Source organism: Heteronotia binoei, chromosome 14, assembly GCF_032191835.1.
Source record: "Heteronotia binoei isolate CCM8104 ecotype False Entrance Well chromosome 14, APGP_CSIRO_Hbin_v1, whole genome shotgun sequence".
In the NCBI taxonomy this organism is placed as follows: Eukaryota; Metazoa; Chordata; class Lepidosauria; order Squamata; family Gekkonidae; genus Heteronotia; species Heteronotia binoei.
In genome coordinates this window covers 67,791,619-67,812,698 of record NC_083236.1, presented here as the reverse complement: position 1 = coordinate 67,812,698, position 21,080 = coordinate 67,791,619, and the positions used below count along the sequence as shown (strand labels likewise).

The window sequence follows — 21,080 nt, the reverse complement described above, 5'->3', positions numbered from 1 at the left end:
AAACTGTGCTTAAAAGTTAAGGGCACGACGACTTTCTCGTCCCAACCCCGCCGGGTCTATTCAGCGAGTTAATCGAAAGAGGCGTGGGCAGCAGCTACGGGGAAATCACCGGCCCTTCCCAAGTCGGTGTATGAATAACCCTCCCTGCACACTGGGCCTGTTTGCAGCCTGCAAACACCCTGCGCGGGATTCTGCAACTCTTCTAAATCCCATATGGTGACTGGCACAGTCCTGACACCGAATAAACATCAGAGAGGAGAACAGAGATAGCAGGGGCTTGTTGAATTTTTTACATGTTCAAGGGATGAATCAAAAGTTATGCGAATTGAAAGAGCTGCAACAACCCCTGGATGATTAGAGAGGGAACTGCAGACTCATAGCTTTCATCCAGGGCAAGAGAACATACACATTTTTTTTTTTTGGTTTATTGTACCTAATACGCATTCACCACGGAAATCTAGGAAGAACACCAAGGAAGTCCAGGTTCGCTGTGCAGAAGCAGGTAATGGCAAACCACCTCTGGATGCCTCTTGCCTTGAAAAGCCTACGGGGGGGCTGCCATAAATCAACTGCATCTTGATAGCAAAAAATACAGTATGCATTATCGAGTGCAGGGAGACCTAGCAGTGGGCCGATATAATGAACAAGGGATGTAGCTCGGCTATCCAATAATAGTTGTTTCAGCATGACAACCACCTCTGAAGCATCAACTTTAAGTGAATACTGACAACTTACCACAGAGAGCGTGCAAATACAGGGGAAGTCACCGTCAGCCTCTGACCACTTCCCAGCTTCTAGATCAGATTTTTGATATGCACTAAGCTTCTCCTCACTGCATGGCCAGGCACAACAGCTCTCTGGTACCCAGTCTCTATTGGACAACTTGTTTCTGCTTGCCCTTTGTAAGCACATCCTGTGACTGTGTACTCCTCCCATCCCCCCCGCCGCCCCACATTGCAACCATTGCCTACTTTCACAGGCAGCATGAGATTCCGTAAGGGTTTAGCATGACTTTAAAAACTTCCTACAAGATTGTCAATTTCAGCTATTTTAAAATATCACACAGCAGCAGAACTGTAGATTTGTCCCCCGCACACGCACCATGACACTGGCCACCCAAATGCAGGGTAAACGGCACGCAGCACCACCAGAATCATGGGGGGGAAACATGACCCCCCCCAAAAAAAATCCTCTCTTCCTTTACAATCCATGATGCAGGCGGAAGCATTTAGTCTCCAGGTTAACGGTTTCCAGACATGTGTCTACAAAAGACTAGGAGAGGGGTGGCCAAACTTGCTTAACTTAAGAGCCACACAGAATAAAAGCCAGATGTCTGAGAGCTGAGACACAAACATGAGATATGCGAGAGCCGCAAGACATGAACATGAGATATTGGAGGGAGGGAAAGAGGGAGGCGGAGGTGGAAAGAAAGCAACGTTAAATGTATTCTCCAAGCCACTGGCTGGCTTGGCAACGTAATTTAAAGAAACAAATGCCTTCTCCAAGCCAGCTGATGAGGTGGTGGGGGCCTTTGAGAGCCACACAACGTGTGTGAAAGAGCCACACGTGGCTCCTGAGCCACAGTTTGGCCACTCCTGGACTAGGAGCAAACAAGGTGCTAACTTCATGATACCAAGCAGCACAGAACTGGGAGGCTTTGTGGTGGAATAAATGTTCATCTTTGCCCACAGTTATGACCAGATGTTTAGGCATTCACACGGCAAGGCGGAAAGAAATATTTTTTCAGCAGCTAGCATTTCCACAAGTTAAAAAAATCTGTTTTGTGCACACTGGTCCAAGTACAACCTGAGCAGATCTTACTCAAATTACTTGAAATATTCAGACTAAGTATTTAAATGTGAAGGTATTTTTAGAACAGCACGGAAACAATCCCTCCCACGAAGGATGATGGAGTTCGTCTTTCTTGATGAAGTAAATATGCCCGGAGTTGGGGAAACTGTCTCTCTTTCAAACCAAGATGGATAGCTGCCAATTAACAGCAGGAAACAGCTCTTTAAAAATAAAAATAAAAACTTCTAATTTTACAAGACTCAATTGCAACAATTACCACATTAGAAAAGAATAGTACGGACCAGATAAGAATGAAGATTCAGATATTACAACATCAAATAAACCTAATACTTCAGGAGGAACTAGAGAAAAAATTGACCTGGTCAAAACAACACTATTTTGAAAACGCGAATAAGACGGGCAGATGGCTTGCATTTAAGCTGAGAAAAGAGAGAGAAAAAAGAATTATTAAATCCCTGAAAGATGAGAGGCAATTAGAAATGACACAGAAATCCCAAATAGAAGAAATAGTTAAAAAGTTTTATCAAAAGTTATATCAAGAACAGAACTTGAATGAAAGCCAGCAGATGGAGTATATAGAACAAACTAAACTACAACGACTAACAAATCAGCAACGGGATTCTTTGAATGATCCAATAACAATACAGGAGATAGTAGAAGCAATAAGGGTACAGAAGACTAACAAAACCCCTGGATTAGATGGATTGCCAATAGAATTTTATAGATGCTTCGAAGAAAACCTTTTATTACCTTATAAAAAAGTTCTGGAAGGGATATATAGAACAAATGAGATTCCGGGATCATGGAAGGAGGCCTTAATTTCGTTGCTACATAAGGAAGGAACTGATCCAGTGGAAATCAAAAATTATAGACCGATCTCCCTATTGAATGCAGATTATAAAATTTTTGCAGCTATACTAGCGAAAAGGCTGAAAAAAATCATACCAGATATAATACATGAGGATCAGTCAGGCTTCATACCCGGGAGAGTTATGAGGCAAAACCTAAGAATGATAATGAATATCCTGGAATATTACAAAGAACACCCCGAGAAACAGTTTGCAGCAATAACATTGGATGCTGAAAAAGCGTTTGATAACGTTAATTGGACTTTTATGTTGAAAACACTGAATCGGATTGGCTGCGGAGAGAATCTAGTGAAATTGGTTAAATCGATCTATACAGACCAAAAGGCAAGGATTAATGTTAACGGATTTATGACAGACCCAATAATGATTGGGCAGGGAACAAGACAAGGTTGCCCGCTATCTCCTATCCTATTTGTACTAACACTTGAACCTTTATTACAGAGAATGAGAGAAAACATGGAAATCAGAGGGGTCAAAATTAGAAAGGAAGTTTACAAAATACAAGCGTTTGCAGATGATATTCTAATTACCTTGGAAGATCCTAATTGCTCAATAGCAGAATTGAAGAAAACCTTACAGCAATACGGGGAGGTAGCGGGCTTTAAAATTAATTTTCAAAAAACTAAATTTTTGTCCCAAAATATGACAAGAGAACAGATTTCAGAATTGGAAGCCAAATCAGGATTTCGTTGTGAAAGGAAAGTTAAATATTTAGGTATATATTTGACAGCTGATTTAAAAACCTTGGTAAGGGATAATTATGAAAAAATTTTAAAGGAAATTAAAACAGACCTAGAACGTTGGAATGACCTACAAATTTCCCTCCTGGGAAGAATATCATCAATTAAAATGAATATACTTCCAAGAATATTATTTTTGTTCCAAATGCTACCAATAATATTACCAAAATCGTTTTTTAAACAGTTGAATAAAATGGTAGCAAGGTTCATTTGGCAAAATAAAAAACCGCGGATTAAGTTAAGAATTCTTCAGGATAGCAAAGAAAGAGGAGGCTTTGCCCTGCCTGACTGGCAAATTTATCATAAAGCTTGTACTTTAACATGGGTCAAGGACTGGTTACTTCTAAAAAATAAGAGACTCTTAACAATGGAAGGAGCAGATTTGACCAAAGGATGGCATGCCTTTATTTGGTATGATCACCCAACAAAAGGAAGCAAATTTTTGAGACATGAAATAAGGAAATCCTTATATAAAAACTGGTTAGAGATTAAAAATTTAATATACAAATATACTCCTAAATGGCTTTCCCCGGTGGAGGCATCCACTCAACCCCACCTTTTCAACTGGGAAGAGGACTATACATATGGAAGTTTGTTAAATGTTAGACAGGAACTGAATGTAGAAACAATTTCGGAAATGGATTGGTGGTTGAGAACACAAGTGAAATCTAGGTATAAGTCAGATAAGGGGTTAGGTTTTTCAAAAAATTTAAATAAATTTGATGATATCATATTTGAATCTGATAGAAAAATGATCTCGAGATGTTATACATGGCTGTTAGAAATTAAGATGCAAGAGGAAAGTGTGAAGGAAAGCTGGATTAAATGGCTACAAGAATTTGGTTATACTCTTGATTTAGATAATTGGGAAAAAATATGGAGAGAAAATAATAAGCTGTTTAAATCCTCTCTATTAAAAGAAAACTTGTACAAAATGGTCTACCGTTGGTACTATACCCCCGAAAGACTCTCCAAAGCGTTTCCAAATAGTTCAGATAAATGCTGGAAATGCGCAAAAGTTAAGGGCTCGTTGTATCATTTGTGGTGGAAATGTGATTACGCTAAAAAATATTGGTTACAAATATCTATCTGGACGCAAAAGATGTTAAAAATAAGAATCCCTCATGTACCTGAATTATACTTATTGAACATTTGTCAAACTTCACTACCCAAAAAAGCCAAAAGATTGTTACTGCATATTATAACAATATCTAGAATATTGTATGCGAAATACTGGAAGAAGCCGCAAACTCCAAATAAGAATGAATTTTTGTCTAAATTAATGGAAGCAGCTGAAATGGATACACTAACTTGTAGACTGAAAGGAGGAAATATGGAAGAATGTAAGGAGACATGGAGCCCGATGTATGAATGGGCTAAGACGCTAGGATTTGAAATGATAGGGAAATATTGAAATTGTAAATCTTTTACTGACTCATCGCTCCTCTAAGTGTTGTTGGGGGTTGTCTGTCATGTGTTGTTTGGTAGGGTTTGTTAGGTGTGTTTGTTAGGTAGTAAGTATATGTTGGTATTGTATGTGTGAATATATGTATGACTATTTTTGACTATATATGTGAAATAAAATTATTCAAATTCGAAAAAAAAAAAAAAAAAAAAAAAAAAAAAGAAAAGAATCAAGGACCACACTAGAAAAGAATCATGGATGTGCTTTACCAATCAGAATTAACAGGAATAATAGAAAATATTCAAAAGATGATGATTACTCTTAGGTAAAAAAGGTAAAGCTAGTCCCCTGTGCAAGCACCAGTCGTTTCCGACTCTGGGATGACGTCGCATCACAACGCTTTCATGGCAGACTTTTTAATGGAATGGTTTGCCATTGCCTTCCCCAGTGATCTACACTTTCCCCCCAGCAAGCTGGGTACTCATTTCACCGACCTCGGAAGGATGGAAGGCTGAGTCAACCTTGAGCCGGCTACCTGAACCCAGCTTCTGCCGGGATTTAACTCAAGTCGTGAGCAGAATTTAGGACTGCAGTACTGCAGCTTTACAACTCTGCACCACGGGGCTGCTTAGGTACAAAATACTTTTAGGTACAAAATAACTTTTATTATATGAAAGTCAAGCTAACAAATTGGGGAAAGGACGACACAAGATCAGGGCTCATAGCTCACTCTAGCCAATTGGGAGGGAGACCTCAACACAGATGGAGTGTCTCGTTCCCGTTCTTCACCATGGTAGCAGGAGGGGCAGGGACCCAGACAAAGTGGCTGAGCATCTACCCTGTGGATTGCAACTCAGCCCCACAGAAGGAAAAGGACACTGAGCTCCAAAATACTCTAGACCTGCTTTACAGTCTTCTGCCATCTAAAATAAATCCAAACACTAGATGAAGTTACCGTTCTGACGCTGCCAAGGGCGTACTCTCGCACATTCCCGGTACACTATTTCAGCACTTTGAGCCATATGCTTAACCTTTCTTCTTCTTTTTTTAACCCAAGTTAATAAGGAAGAGAAAAAAAAGTAAGAGAAAACTAAAGCAACGATTCTCTACAAAATCTATTTAGGATTAAATATTGTTCAACTCAGGAAGGCTTGCCTTCAAGGCAGAGAACGCAGGATAATGCCTGGAGTTTGCATTGTTGTTTTGAAAAACATTAAGTCGGGGTTGTTGAACTCATTTATTACGAGGGCCGGATCTGACATAAATGAGACCTTGTGGGCCGGGCCATGTGGGTCATAAAATGTAATGCCAGGTAGTGTCAGGCGTGGGTTCATTGAAGCTCACAAGTAAGCAGACTTAGTATTTTGAAACAAAGTTGTCTTTATTGGATACTTCAGAGCTACTCCAGCAAGGCAGGTATTGGAACTGATGGAGATCAGCTCGAACTATTGGCATTTAACCTTCTACATCAAAGCAATTGTTTCTACCCCCTGATTCCCAAAACAAAAGGTTGCTTTGCATGTGCGACTTTTCCCAATGCTTCCCCACCCCCTTATCTTGTCCGTTGGTGGTTACAATTCCCAGAGGCAATGTCCTTGGGCCTCCGGAGAGGAGATGAGAATTTGGCACATACTGTATGCTTCAAAGGGATCTTGGCAACCTTTGATATTCATGGGAAGCGGCCTCTACTCTTCCCCCCTCCCTCCTGGTTGTCCCCAGCTTCTATGTTAGTTAGCATTGAATATAGTTAGTAACAGCATTTCTTAATATCATAAATGAACAGAGCCTGACCGGTAGCAGAGATATAAACTTCACAAAGGACACAAACATGAAGATTTTTTAAAAACTTAAAATAAAACATGCTTAAAACATTAACACTTGTTGGTTTTAAAGGAGCTTTCTGTGTCTCTCACCCATGCAATCCAGGCTCTCTCAAATGCACCACAGAGCTACTGAGCCAAGCCTCTATTACTTCTATTGGCTGAAGCTCCTCCCCTCTTGGTCCCCTGGGGAAGGAAGGAAAGAGCCAGAGCTTCCTTTGAAGTAAGATATCCCTTCCCCCCTTCCTTCCTCCCCAAGGGAGAAGTCTCAGCCAGTGGAGTAAATTCAGACTTTGCTCTTTATCTCCTGTGCAACTAAGCAAGCTGTGATGCAGAAGGATGCAAAAGAGAGAAAGGAAGCAGATGACAGCCAGTTGCTTGGGGGGGGGGGCTGATTTGGCCCCTGGGCCGCATGTTTGACACTCCTGTAAACTGCTGCTCTGCTGGATCAGGCCAGTGACCCACCTGCTTCTCACAGTGGCCAACCAGCTGCCCCAGAGGCCCAGCAAACAGGGTATGGAGGCCAAGGCCTTCCGTGGATATTGCCTTCCACAGCAGGCATTCAGAGGTTTACTCTCTCTGATGGGGACACTCCCTTTAGTCAACATTGCTAGTAATCATTATTGTTGGAATTCCTTCTCTTAGCTGGACCATTCACCTGAGGCTGTTCTGGAGGCTTCTTGTGAGGGGCCTCTCTTCAAATATTAATGCATTAGCTTCTATTCATCCTAAAAAGATTCTGTTCCTCCCACAATTTTGACAGTAATGGCACATAATGTCACAATAATGTTACTTTGACGCATTTTCACTTGCTAAGTGAACATTATCCAGAACTAAAAACTGGGAAGAAATCTATTTTATGGAAGGCTTGGACAGAAAGGGGGATTTTTACTTTGGACCAGTTAGCAAACTATGATGCTGAGTTCTTTTGTTATTTTCTCAGCTCATGTATAGCTAAAACGCCAATCTCTGTCGAATGGCCATATTTACAACTGCAGCAAGTATTTGTATCTAAATACACCCCTGCGGCATTTAGTATTTCAGAATCCCCCTTACTCTTGGAAAAATCTCTTTGAATTAATGCAAAAAAAACCCCCTATAACGTTTGCTAATAAATATGTGATGTTGATTGAGAAGTCCTTTCCTTTCTTTTTAGTCAATAAAAACTATCTATGATACATTAATCTTGAGCAGTGCCTAGTTGTTCATCACTTACCACCCAACAGACAAAAGGAGTTTTAAAAAATTGCAACTGCTACAGTTTTTTGGATCCCTGTCAGCAAGTAGAAATGTAAGTAGGTCATAGGAATACACACCAAAATGAGCCTGCAAACACAGTGAAATACAGCATCTTTTTTTTTTTAAGGATTAAGGAAAACATCTAAATGCGGGCATTGTAATTACAAGACACGTCTCTTAAACGTATGCTTCAGACCTGGTTCTTTTTGGAGGAAGTATTAATCCTTCTCTTAGCTGGATCATTCACCTGAGGCTATTCTGGAGGCTTCTTGTGAGGCGCCTCTCATTAAATATTAATGCATTAGCTTCTATTCATCCTAAAAAGGTTCTGTTCCTCCCACAATTTCTACAGTAATGGCACATAATGTCACAATAATGTTACTTTGACGCATTTTCACTTGCTAAGTGAACATTATCCAGAGCCAAAAACTGGGAAGAAATCTATTTTATGGAAGGCTTGGACAGACAGGGGGATTTTTACTTTGGACCATTTAGCAAACTATGATGCTGAGTTCTTTTGCTATTTTCTCAACTGATCTATAGCTATGACGCCAACCTCTGTTGAATGGCCATATTTACAGCTGCCCTGAGCCTGCTCCGGTGGGGAGGGTGGGATATAAATGCGAAGAATAAATAAATAATAATAATTATTATTATTAATCATATCAATTTTGTATGAGAATATTATTTGATCTTTGAGGATGCTTGTGTGCTTTTAAATTGCTTGCCTGCCTCCTGGATACTAAATGATGGTCAACATAAACAGACTGCTGCAACCTTATCTTATGACACTAGAGAGATAAATGCCCACCTCCCATAATCCGATGTATTGAAGATCTTACAACCTTATCAACCCTTGACATCTATATATATAAAAGCCAGTGTCCTGACTGACTCATCAACTCCCAACCCAAACCCCTGGACCTAGAAATCCAGGAGGAATTTGAGGAGTGCATTCCTTCTATGATGTAAGCACCCACTAAGAAGGAATTTTTAGAAATCCCACCCCTAAGGGTGTGAAAGGGATAAAATGTGTTTCTGCAAAGGAGTAAAGCTGTGCTGTGTGCCTGGCAGGATGCCTCTCTCTGATTGAACATAAGAACATAAGAGAAGCCATGTTGGATCAGGCCAATGGCCCATCCAGTCCAACACTCTTGTGTCACACAGTGGCCAAATACACACACACACACACTGTGGCTAATAGCCACTGATGGACCTCTGCTCCATATTTTTATCTAACACCCTCTTGAAGGTGGCTATGCTTGTAGCCACCACCATATCCTGTGGCAGTGAATTCCACGTTAATCACCCTTTGGGTGAAGAAGGACTTCCTTCTATCCGTTTTAACCTGACTCCTCAGCAATTTCACTGAATGCTCATGAGTTCTTGTATTGTGAGAAAAAGAGAAAAGGACTTCTTTCTCTACTTTCTCCATCCCATGAATAACCTTGTAAACCTCTATCATGTCACCCCGCAGTCGACATTTCTCCAAGCTAAAGAGCCTCAAGCATTTTAACCTTTCTTCATAGGGAAAGTGTTCCAAACCTTTAATCATTCTAGTTGCCCTTTTCTGCACTTTTTCCATTGCTATATCCTTTTTGAGGTGCGGTGACCAGAATTGAACACAGTATTCCAAATGAGACCGCACCATCGATTTATACAGGGACATTATGATACTGGCTGATTTCTTTTCAATTCCCTTCCTAATAATTCCCAGCATGGCGTTGGCCTTTTTTATTGCAATCGCACACTGTCTTGACATTTTCAGTGAATTATCTATCACGACCCCAAGATCTCTCTCTTGGTCAGTCTCTGCCAGTTCACACCCCATCAACTTGTATTTGTAGCTGGGATTCTTGGCCCCAATGTGCATTACTTTGCACTTGGCCACATTGAACCTCATTTGTCACGTTGACACCCACTCACCCAGCCTCAACAGATCCCTTTAGAGTGCCTCACAATCCTCTCTGGTTCTTACCACCCGAAATAATTTAGTGCCATCTGCAAACTTGGCCACCTCACTTCATCAGTCAGCTGGGGAGCTCTGTGCTCTGAGGTAAAAAATCAGAGACTGCAGACAGTTAAACAGGTGTCTTGACTCCTTACATCAACACCCAGCCCAAACCCCTAGACCAGGGGTGTCAAACATGTGGCCCGGGGATCAGATCAGGCCCCTGGAGGGCTCCTATCAGGCCCGCGAGCAACTGGCTGCCATCTGCTTCCTTCTCCTTCTCTCTTGCTTCCTTCTGCATCACAGCTCACTTTGCAAGGCTTGCTCAATCGCACAGGAGCTACAAAGCAAAACCTCTATTGTCTCCACTGGCTGAGGCTCCTCCCATGGGGAGGAAGGGGAAAGGCAGGGCTTGTTTTTCCAGGCTCTCAATCACACAGTGGAGCTACTGAGCGAAGCCTCTCTTCCTTCTATTGGCTGAGGTTCCCCCCCCCCAATCCCCCGGGGAAGGAAGGAAAGAGCCAGAGCTTCCTTTGCCCAGTTCCCTGGATCGGGTGAGAGAAATACAAAGAAAGCACCTTTAAGACCAAAGAGTCCTAATGTTTTAAGCATGTTTTAAGATTTTTAAAAATGTATTTAATTGTTGACTGTGTCCTTTATAAAGTTTATGTCTCGGCTACCTAATCTTAAATAGGTACACACATGGCCTGGCCCGACATGGCCCAGCCAAACCTGATATGGCCTGGCCCAGTAAGGTCTCCTTTATGTCAGATCTGGCCCTCATAACACCTGAGTTCGACACCCCTGCCCTAGACCTGTGTAATAATATTGCTTCTGCTACTACGGCTGCTGGGAAGAACATAGGGTTGACCGCTCCACATTAGGAAATTCCTGAAGCATGGAGTGGGTGGGGTTTGAGGAGAGGTGGGACCTCAGACAAGTACAATGCCATAGATTCCACCCTCCAAACCAGTCACTTCCTCTTGGAGAACCATTGTTGCCACTCTCCAGGTGAGGGCTGGAGATCACTCAGAATTATAACTGCTCTTCTGATGGCAGAGATCAGCTCCCCTGGAGAATATGGTTGCTTTGCAGGCTGGACTCTTGTGCCATTATGGCCTGCTGATGTTGCTTCTCTCCTGCTTTGGTCCACACTGTGATTCCAGACCACTCACAGACTTTCAGCCTACCCTGCTTCACATGGCTGTTGTGTAGACCAAAAGCCAGCTCTACCACAATGGGCATTTTTCATAATAGTTGGCATTGTGATTGAGTTTATAAATCTTCCAAAAACAAAACATCTTTCCTAGTAAAACAAAAAAGTTTAAAGGTAGTTAAATGCCACAGGGGTTTCAGGTTGGTATGGCATACGGATGGCAGTGATGCACTGACATATTTTTAGATATCTGGATGCTTATCAGTAGAGTTGCCAGGCCCACTGTTGTTCTTATATTTCATTATATTTTTTAAATTTGTTTGGGGGTTGCAATTAATTTTTAAAAAAATTGCTGTTGTCATTGATGGAGCTTTCCTTCAGGGATCTTCAAAACCATCTAGGCCATCCAGTGCAATCTAGAGAATTCCACAATGCAACTGCTTAATGAAAAATTTTCTGGGTCACCCAGTAGTTTTCTAAACCAAGAAGCTCTAGACCAGGGGTGTCAAACATGCAGCCCCCCGGAGAGCTCCTATCAGGCCCCCAAGCAACTGGCTGTCATCTGCTTTCTTCTCCCTCTCTCTTGCTTCCTTCTGCGTAACAGCTTGCTTTGCAAGGCTTGCTCAATTGCATAGGAGCTGCAGAACAAAAGCTCTCTTTTCTCCATTGGCTAAGGCTCCTCCCTTGGGGAGGAAGGGGGAAGGCAGAGCTTGCTTTGCCAGGCTTGCTCAATCGCACAGCAGCGCTTCTGAGCGAAGTCTCTCTTCCTTCTATTGGTTGAGGCTCCTTCCCCTCCTGGTCCCCTGGGGAAGGAAGTTAAGAGCCAGAGCTTCCGTTACCCCATTCCCTGGATCCCATGGGAGAAATACAAAGAAAGCACCTTTAAGACCAATGAGTGCTAACATTTTAAGCATGTTTTAAGTTTTTTTAAAAAATATATTTGTGTTTGTCTGTGTTCTTTATAAAATTTCTCTCTCTGCTACCTAATCTTAAATAGGTACACACATGGCCCAGCCCGACATGGCTTGGCCCAGCCTGACATGGCCCGGCCCAAGAAGGTCTCGTTTATGTCAGATCCGGCCCTCATAACAAATGAGTTCGACACCCCTGCTCTAGACTAACACCTTCCTCATAGGAAAGGTGTTCCAATCTCTTCATTAACTTGGCGCCCTCCTCCCGACCTTTTCCAGCAATCATTTCTTGGGGGAAAAGTGATCCATGCTGTATGCAGTATTCCAAGTGATGCTGCACCATGAATCTACGCAAGAGTTTTAGAATATTGGGTATTTTACCAGATCAGAGGGTAAGGAGCTCTGGACTGTTTGCAAACGTTGACGTGGACTGCCTATAAGCCACGTTAGTTAAATGAGAACGCAGCCAATAATCCTACAACTCTGCCAAGCTGACGTGACTGAAATCGCAGCAAAACAAAGTATACAGCAAAACAGTTCTGAGTTTAAATATTTATTTTAAAGGAGGAGACAGTCCAAGTCTATTCCACATCACTTCCCCCAATTGTGCAAAGTATCAGTTCCTGCATGCAGCCGTTATGTGGCTGCAAAGGATGGAAGGGGGGGGGGGGGAATTGCTCCAGCCAGAGATAAGATGGGAGGGATCACAAATTTAGTGCTGCGTTATAAAGACAGGATGGAGGAATGTCTGGGGGAAGAGCGCCACCTGGTGAAACGCCACCTTCTCATGAAGCGCTTGCTCCTTAGCATCTACAGCTGCAAAAACAAGAAACCGGGTGAGCTCGGCTGCTGGTTTCTGAAACACCCAGGGCTTTCTTTGAGCAGGAACGCAGTTTCAGCTGGCTTGGCTTCAGGGGGTATGGCCTGATATTCAAATGAGTTCCTGCTGGGATTTTTCTATTTAAAAAAGCTCTGGAGACACCAAATGCCTGACTTTTACTTTTCCTCATCATAAAGGAGACTTCTTTTCGCATGAGAAGGGAAAACGAGCCAAAGAACAAGAAAGGATGGGATCAAGGTGGGGAGGGGGGGCATCTGAGGGCGGGATATAAATCTAATAATAAATAAATAAAATTAAAAAGTCCCCTTTACCCAAAGCAACAGGAATCTTCTTTCCTTTGCTTGCTTGCTTGCAATCCTAAATGCCTGAGGGTTTCAACCAGTTTCCGTTCCAAGTGCATTCAAGTGAAGCTGAACTCCTGTTTCCTAATTTACTCCTTTTGCCTCTCCAGTCTGTCCTACCCTGTTTCTCCCCCTACCTCCTTTATTGCTCGGCCCACATACATGTGCCCTGACCTGGATACCCCAGGGCAGCCCGATCTCATCAGATCTGAGAAGCTAAGCATGGTCAAGCGTGGCTAGTATTTGGATGTGAGATCTCCAAGGAATACCAGGGTTGCTACACAGAACCAAGCAATGGCAAACTACCTCCGGACTAACGTCTCTTGCCTTGAAAACCCTAAGTCAGCAATGACCTCACTGCGCTTTCCATGAGCACGTACACATACTTTAAAATACTACAATGCCCTCCCTTTTTCTCCCCGCCCCAATCTCTATGTTGTATGCTAGGCATGGGTAGGGGAGCAGAGCTTTTGCTGTTACAATCCCAAGCACAACATACAGAGACTGTCCTGTCAAACAAACTCCCAAAAGGGTTCTTATTGAGTAACAATAGTTAGGACACCTCGACTCCTAAGAGTGATATGAATAAGAGCTCAGAACATAGGGTGAGTTAACGTGATGATTAAAACATAATGGAAAATAGTCATGTATAAAAAAAACAAATAATTACACAATATAATGTATTTTATTTTTTATTCTGTATATAGAATTAATTTCCTTGGTGTCTACCAATGTAACAAGTAACATTATTGGACTGGAATAAGGTTAGCCCAATATAAGCAATTACATTAATATTTATTAATCCACCATTATTTATTGGGATTAATGTATTATTTGTTACATAGAATCAAGAGGAAGAATTGATTATTTACACATTGTGATGTGAATTACATCATCATTATAAGGTCAGCCTGGATTAATAATTGTATTACCTAATTTTTTTAATTAATTTCTAAATTTTATTAATTGATTAACATTAATTTCTTTAGCCTAACCACTGTTGAAGATTTGTAAAAGAAATTGAAACGGAGAAATTAAAGCATCTGGGTCTTCGTTTGGAGAACTTAGGCTAAGACATTATCTACGTGGGACATTTATTTCCATTTTTTGATTGCCTAGTGTCTGTGTGATTTTGGTTTGGATATTGTATTACACACAAGCATCAGCCAGGCACGGCGCTTGTGCATTCACGCAGAACAGCCTGCGCTGTATTATAAAGAAAGAACTGGAGTTGCATGCAATATACCTGAGAGATGTGCCAAAGAAGCTGCCCATTCCTGCTGTGTTTGCTGCATCTAGCAAACGGAAACGGGTGTGTGGTTAAGCAGATGATTTTATTTCTTTTTGAATGCATGAATGAGAAATTTCAGAGAAGTCTAATGTAGTCAACTTGGAGGCTGCTGCCCCCTTAGACTAAATGCGCGCAAAATAACAAAGCGTCGGCCTATGGAGACCCAGTTCTAACTTCTGCTCATCATGAAATGCCCAGAGTGACCTCAGGCCAGCCATTCTTTCTCACTAGGTTCGGTTAGTCTACCTAACCTTGAGATGAAGAAAAAATGGAGAGGGGGGGGAACCACTTTTGCTACACAAAGCTCCTCAGAGGAATGGCAAAATCACAACGTGGGTGACAGTGTTTAAAAAAAAAGCCATGAATCCAGGGAGGTTTGATTTATTGGCAGTAACTGCTTCCTACATAGATCCAAGCAGGCAGCTGCGTTAGTCTGAAGCAACAGAACAAAGTAGAAGGCAAGTTGTACCTTTGAAGACCAACAGAATTTTATTCAGAATGTAAGCTTTCGTGTGCTAGAAGCACACTTCATCAGACAATAGGATGGAATGGCAAACAGCTAATTTATGGCACTTCACACCTAATGACATAGACATCAATCTGCTATTCTGACTTATATTGCCCCCTTGTTGATGCGGTCCAGTTAACATAAACGAACAATCACCAGACCCAAAATTGTGATTCTTTTAATCTGCTAACAAAACATTTGCAGACAAAATATTCCCGAGACAAAGTTGAAACTGCTACTCTATATTGTTACTACTGCCAGAATTTTATATGCTAAGTATTGGAAGACTGATAAAATTCCCACGAGAGATGAATTTATTAGTAAGCTACTGGATGCCGCAGAATCTGATTTACTGTCCACAAGGTTACGAAATGGTAACTTGCAAAAATGTCAGAAGGAATGGGACCCCATGTATAAATGGGCTAAAAGTAAAGGTTTTGGTTTGGAGTAACTATGTTTTCTATATGCTCTATAACTCTCTTCACCTCCCATGGTATGAATGGGTGTTGATGCATGTAGTTTCACTAGTGTGTATAGTTGTATAGTTTGTTTAGTTGGTAGTTTGGTTTGTAGTATGTAGACTGTTTGATATTTTGTGTGTTGTGTATTTCTTTTCTTTTCAATAAACCTTTCTTTTCTTTAAAAAAAAAATCTGCTAACAAACATTTCCATGATTTTGCATATTAATTCACTGCCCACTTTCTCTATATTTAGGACTGTTTGCCACTCCATCCTATTGTCTGATGAAGTGTGCTTCTAGCACACGAAAGCTTACATTCTGAATAAAACTTGGTTGGTCTTAAAGGTGCAACTTGACTCCTAGTTTGCTTCCTACATCTCCTTCTTCAGTTTGTACTGCTGTGTGCATGTTTGCTAACAGTATGCCTTTGTAAAAGCTCTAGGCTCATGAAGGCCCACACTGCAACCAATTTACTAAGTCCAAGATCCCACTAGACACACAATCTCCTGGATCCTTCAATGACTAGGCAAGCCAAGCATCAAAAATCAACAGAATGTTTAAAAAGAGAAAATGTGTCTAATTACACTAACTTGCCTCTTAATCAACTTCTCTCTTTTAGAGTATCAGTGTATTACTGCAGTTCCTCTGTGTTCTTTTGATACTTGGACAGCATAATAGTTTCTGCATTTTGAATCTGTAAAATGTTAAGGGTAGCCACATTTTAAATTTAAGATGCTTCAGTTAATTAGCAGGTAAGGCTTTCCTATGGGAACTGTTGGGAGGTCCATTACAGCATTAGTCGGGTTTTTATGGTTCTTTAAATTTCCAATAACAGCAGCCACACTGAGGAAAAGGAATTATTCAGGAAGGGGGATAATACAAGGGAATGGGTCATAATCCTCCCTTGTCTCAGCACCATAGTCCCAATTCTCTTCCCCCCTCCCAGCTGTCATTAGAGAAATTAAGAGACAGAAGATCCAACTACAGCCAATGGTGCATCTAACATGAGGCTGAGCTGTGAGCCAGGGAATCATCTCAATCCCGACTACTTTTCCCTGCAAATAAGGGCAGAATTGTTGCACAAATTAACAAAATGCTCTACAAAACACTCTTTGAACACTTGCAGAGCGCTATACAAAAACAGTACCGGAAGCAACTTTTTTAAAGTTTGGCTGCTGACTGCTTAGTTTTAAAGCACTGCTTTATCACACCCAGTTACAATATTATTAGCCTCCTGCTCTCAGTAGCTCCCACCACCCATGGCACTTTTCCTGTTTGTAGCCCAAAGGATCTATTTCTGCACACTAAGAGTTACATTTCATGTGCCCGACAAACATCTCTGGCACACAAAACCTTCTGCTGTGACAAAGCCAAAACGCTATGATCGCTGCAACTTCCTTTGACCGCTTTAAGGATGATTTATTTCACGTTGATAGATTCAAGAGGGTAGCCATGTTGTTCTGATGCAGCAGAACTGATAAACACCTTCATTGTGCTGTATGCTAATTTACTACTCATCCTCTACCTACATGAATGGACGGGTAAGTTCCATTTTGTTGTATCTGACAAAGGGTGTGTTCACACAAAAACTCATACCTTGAATAAAACTTTGTTGGTCTTAAAGGTGCCACTGGGCTCAAAATTATTTCATGTTGTCCTCCTTGTTGCTTTTAAGTTTGGGTATCTCGTTAGCTGTTCCTGCGGTCCGTTTGTTTGCTTGTTTGTATTTTAATCTTAACTGTTTTTTTCTCTGCCCTACCATACATTCTTTTACTTGTAAAAATATTAATCAATTACATCTCAGAGATGGGGAAGAGACCCATGGATACTCTTTAGAATAGGATTTCTTTTAAAAAATGTATGCTTATTAATAACAATATTTAAAACAAACTTCTAAATATTTTAATAACACATCTGGTGTTTTTATCTATTTTTGCTACTTATTGCAATTTTTCAAAAAATTATACAGTCTTTCAGGGCTTTTTGGCAGAAAAAGCCCAACAGGAACTCATTTGCATATTAGACCACACCCCCTTCACATCACCATTATTTTGCATAGGGCTTTTTGAGGAAAAGTCCAGCAGGAACTCTTTTGCTTATTATGCCACACCCTCTGACATCACCATTGTTTTGCATGGGGTTTTCTGCAGAAAAAGCCCAGCAGGAACTCATTTGCATATTAATCCACACTCCCTGACACCAAGCCAGCCAGAACTGCGTTCCTGCTCAAAAAAACCCCTGCTATCTTTCCTTTTGTACTTTAAAAGCTCTGATTTACAAATGTTGAGCAAGACACTTTTTTTTTCTTTCAAAAATATAAGCCACAAAGCTCCTTGTAAAAATGCTTGGGGGGGGGGGGGAACCTTGTAACAGTAATAAAAATGAATTATCACTCTTACTAAAAATAATAATTTTGAATTATTACTCTTATTCGAAGTAACAATTGGCAGGTGCTTAAAATAATTTTTTAAAATTAGATTATTCTTTTTTTTAAACCCCAATGTTTAATTTCGCTTTCGTGGAGCAAATTCATTATTGTAAGCCGCCTGGCAAGCTAATACGAAAGCCGCGGCAGGCTAGTAGAAGCCAGCCAGGAGGCCGCGCATGCGCGCCACGGCCCCCGCGGGGAGCGCCCTGCCCCCACCTGGCAAGAGGGGCCGTGGGGAGAGGGCGGGGCGGGCGCCGCAGCCCCGCCCCTCGCCTCCCTCCCCCCGCCCGGCTGGCGGCCCAGCGGCGCCGAGGGGAGCCGAGCGGGGCGCTGTCGTCGTGAGGGAGCGGCGCCGCGGCCCTCCCGGAGCCCCAGCCGAGGAGCTCGACCCGAGGGCGGCCATCCGCGGGGGAAGCGAGGTTACCGTTTGCCTTGCCGAATTCTCGTGGTGTTTGGTCGGGCGGCTGCGATAATGGCGTCCTTCCTCGCGAGAGATCCTCCGGATTCGCTGCTGCGCAGGCGCGGCGCTCCCCCCGCCCCGCTGTCGGCTGCCTCAGGAAGCTGCGCACGCGCAGAGAGGACCAGCCCGCGGCCCACCGGCCGCTTCCCTCGCGCCCCTTCGTCGCGGCCAATCGGGGCGCGGCGCGAGAGCCGCGGCACTACGAATCCCAGGGGCCCTTGCGCGCGCGGTCTCCTTCGGACCCTGTGCCTTGACTGAGCATGCTGGGAAATGTAGTGCAAACAGAAGGCCAAGTGGAGGAGGCGAGGTACGCTGGGAAGTGTAGTGCTGAAGGTTCGCCTGAGAGCTTATGCAAGGCAGGGGACAGCAAAGAGGGATGCTGAAGGGCGCGGCTGCTTCCACGCGGGGGCGCTTTTGTTCCCCATAAAAGTCCAAACGGGCGCGTTTTTGCAATTTAGGTGAAGGTGAAAACAAAGCAAAAAGACACGTCACTGCTTGTCCTTAGGCCAACAAAAGAATCACACAACAAAGCCGCGTGCAACGTGCTGACTTTTTTCAGACCAGCAAAGCAAAAGGGGGAAGGAGGGGGAAAACTGGGTCAGGTCTTGATCTTAAAGGCAGCTTGAGTAGAATCGCCCCGCAGGCTACAACGGAGAAGGTGGATCCGAGTGCTACGTCACGGTTGCCACCCTCCAGGCAAGCGAGGTCTGGAGGTCTCCCGAAATTACAACTGATCCTCAGTCTGCAGGAATTTGTACCCCTGGGGGGAAATGGCTGCTTTGGAAAGTGGAGTGACTCTATGCAGGGTTGCCAAGTCCAAAAAATATCTGGGGACTTTGGGGGTGGAGCCAGGAAACATTGGGAATGGAGCCAGGATCAAGGCTGTGACAAGCATCATTGAACTCCAAAGGGAGTTCTGGCCATCACGTTGAAAAGGACTGTGTGCCTTCCCTCCCCTGGAAATAATGAAGGATAGGGGTATTTTCTTTGGGGGCTCATAGAATTTGCCCCCCCCCCAGGGGTCCAGTCTTTTTGAAACTTGGGGGATGTTTTGAGGAGAGGCACCAGATACTATGCTGAAAACTTGGTGCATCTATTTCAAAAACCAGCTCCTCCGGAGCCCCAGATACCCACAGATCAGTTCTCCATTACAGCAGCCTATGGGAATTGGTCTCCATAGGGAATAATGGAGTGCCCAGCAGACATTTCCCTCCCCCCCCCTTTCTGATGACCCTGAATCAGGGGGAGGGCCTCCAAACCAGGGGATCCCCTGCCTCCACCTGGGGATTTGACGGACTATCGGGACCACAGAGGAACTATTACTAGCACAACAGAAAACCTCTCTGCAAAAATTACAAAGCAACTAGGCCAGTATATGTCAACACTCGAGTTCAAAATTCAATATAAATAATATGTCCATACAAATCATGAGAAACCATACGAAAAATCACCACCCACCAGAAACCACTCTTATTCCTACTGACTCTTGGGTGAACAACGTCCACAATGTTTGGGGAGGGACGGTGGCTCAGTGGTAGAGTATCTGCTTGGTAAGCAGAAGGTCCCAGGTTCACTTTCCAGCATCTCCAAATAAAGGGTCCAGGCAAATAGGTGTGAAAAACCTCAGCTAGAGACCCTGGAGAGACGCTGCCAGTCTGAGTAGACAAGACTGACTTTGATGGACCAAGGTTCTGATTCAGTATAAGGCAGCGTCATATGTTCAACAATTGATGGTCTTAGCTGAAGTCCAACGCTCATAAAAACCGGTCCTTAAACCGTTTCGAGGCTTAAAGCTCTTCTTCCGGGGACCGTCTGTTGCCAGTGTACTGTACAGTAGGTAAGTAGTTTCAAGATACACCTTCAGGTATTCTGTATGTTTCAGTTCATTTGGCCTTTCTCATTCATTCACAATGCATTATGCCGAAATATCGCTGCTAATTTCATTCACATCTGTTCTGCAAACTGAAATTAGCCTTCCCTAGGGTGCCGGACAGTCTAGGGTTGGCCCTGAGGGTGGTCAGTATTTGTTCAATTTAAAAAGTTTTATTAGTTTCAAGAAACTGGGAATAAATAATAAGGGGGGGGATAGAAAATAAAAGTGCATATTAATCTTTTTCTGTATAGAAAATACTTTTAAAGAATACAAGTCTGCGTCTACAATGTTTTCTTAAAATACATAAATTGTCAGTTATTATTATATCTATGCTATACATCATCAACATTATATATATATAAATCTTTTAGTTATAATATCTATTGATTTTGACAAATCCAATATAGGCAATCATATAATACAACGTATAGGAAAAAAAGGAGATATAAGTTCACACCGAAGAATCTTAAAAGTCTTGAGTATCTAGCCAGGCATAAAATTTCATCCAATATTTTCTTGCTTCTTCCTTAGATTTCCCAGCCATCAGCTGGGACAAAAAGTCCAGCTCAACTGTTTCCCGAATTTTTCCCACCAAGTCCCTTCTCGTGGGAATTTTCTGAGATTTCCATCTCTGCGCCAGAAGCATCCTGGCTGCTGTATTGAAATGTCCCAACAAATGTCTCATTTCTTTGGAATAATCACCAGGAAATATATTCAATAAAAACAATTCTGGTTTGAATTGAATCTGTGTCTTCATGACTTTCTGAACTAGTTCATGCACCACTTTCCAATAGTTCTTCACCATCTCACGTGTCCACCACAGTATTTGTATAGCCTGGATTTATTGTATTTTTATTTATTTAATAGGCATATAATCCGCCTTTCCCCGTAAACGGGCTCAAGGCGGATCGCAACATATAAAAATAACGATAAAAATCCACATATCAAAGTTAAAACACCAATTTAAAATTAACG

General features: G+C 42.4%; 1 protein-coding gene across 2 annotated transcripts in view; it reads right to left on the bottom strand.

Moving 5' to 3' along the window:
* The window catches only part of BANP (BTG3 associated nuclear protein), a 303,621-nt gene extending 285,310 nt beyond the window's left edge, over positions 1–18,311 (bottom strand). For both annotated transcript variants that reach the window (XM_060253627.1, XM_060253628.1), the window contains exon 1: positions 18,197–18,311. The gene's annotated coding sequence lies outside the window, so the exon portion shown is untranslated. The remainder of the gene's footprint in view (positions 1–18,196) is intronic.
* Positions 18,312–21,080: the final 2,769 nt, after the last annotated feature.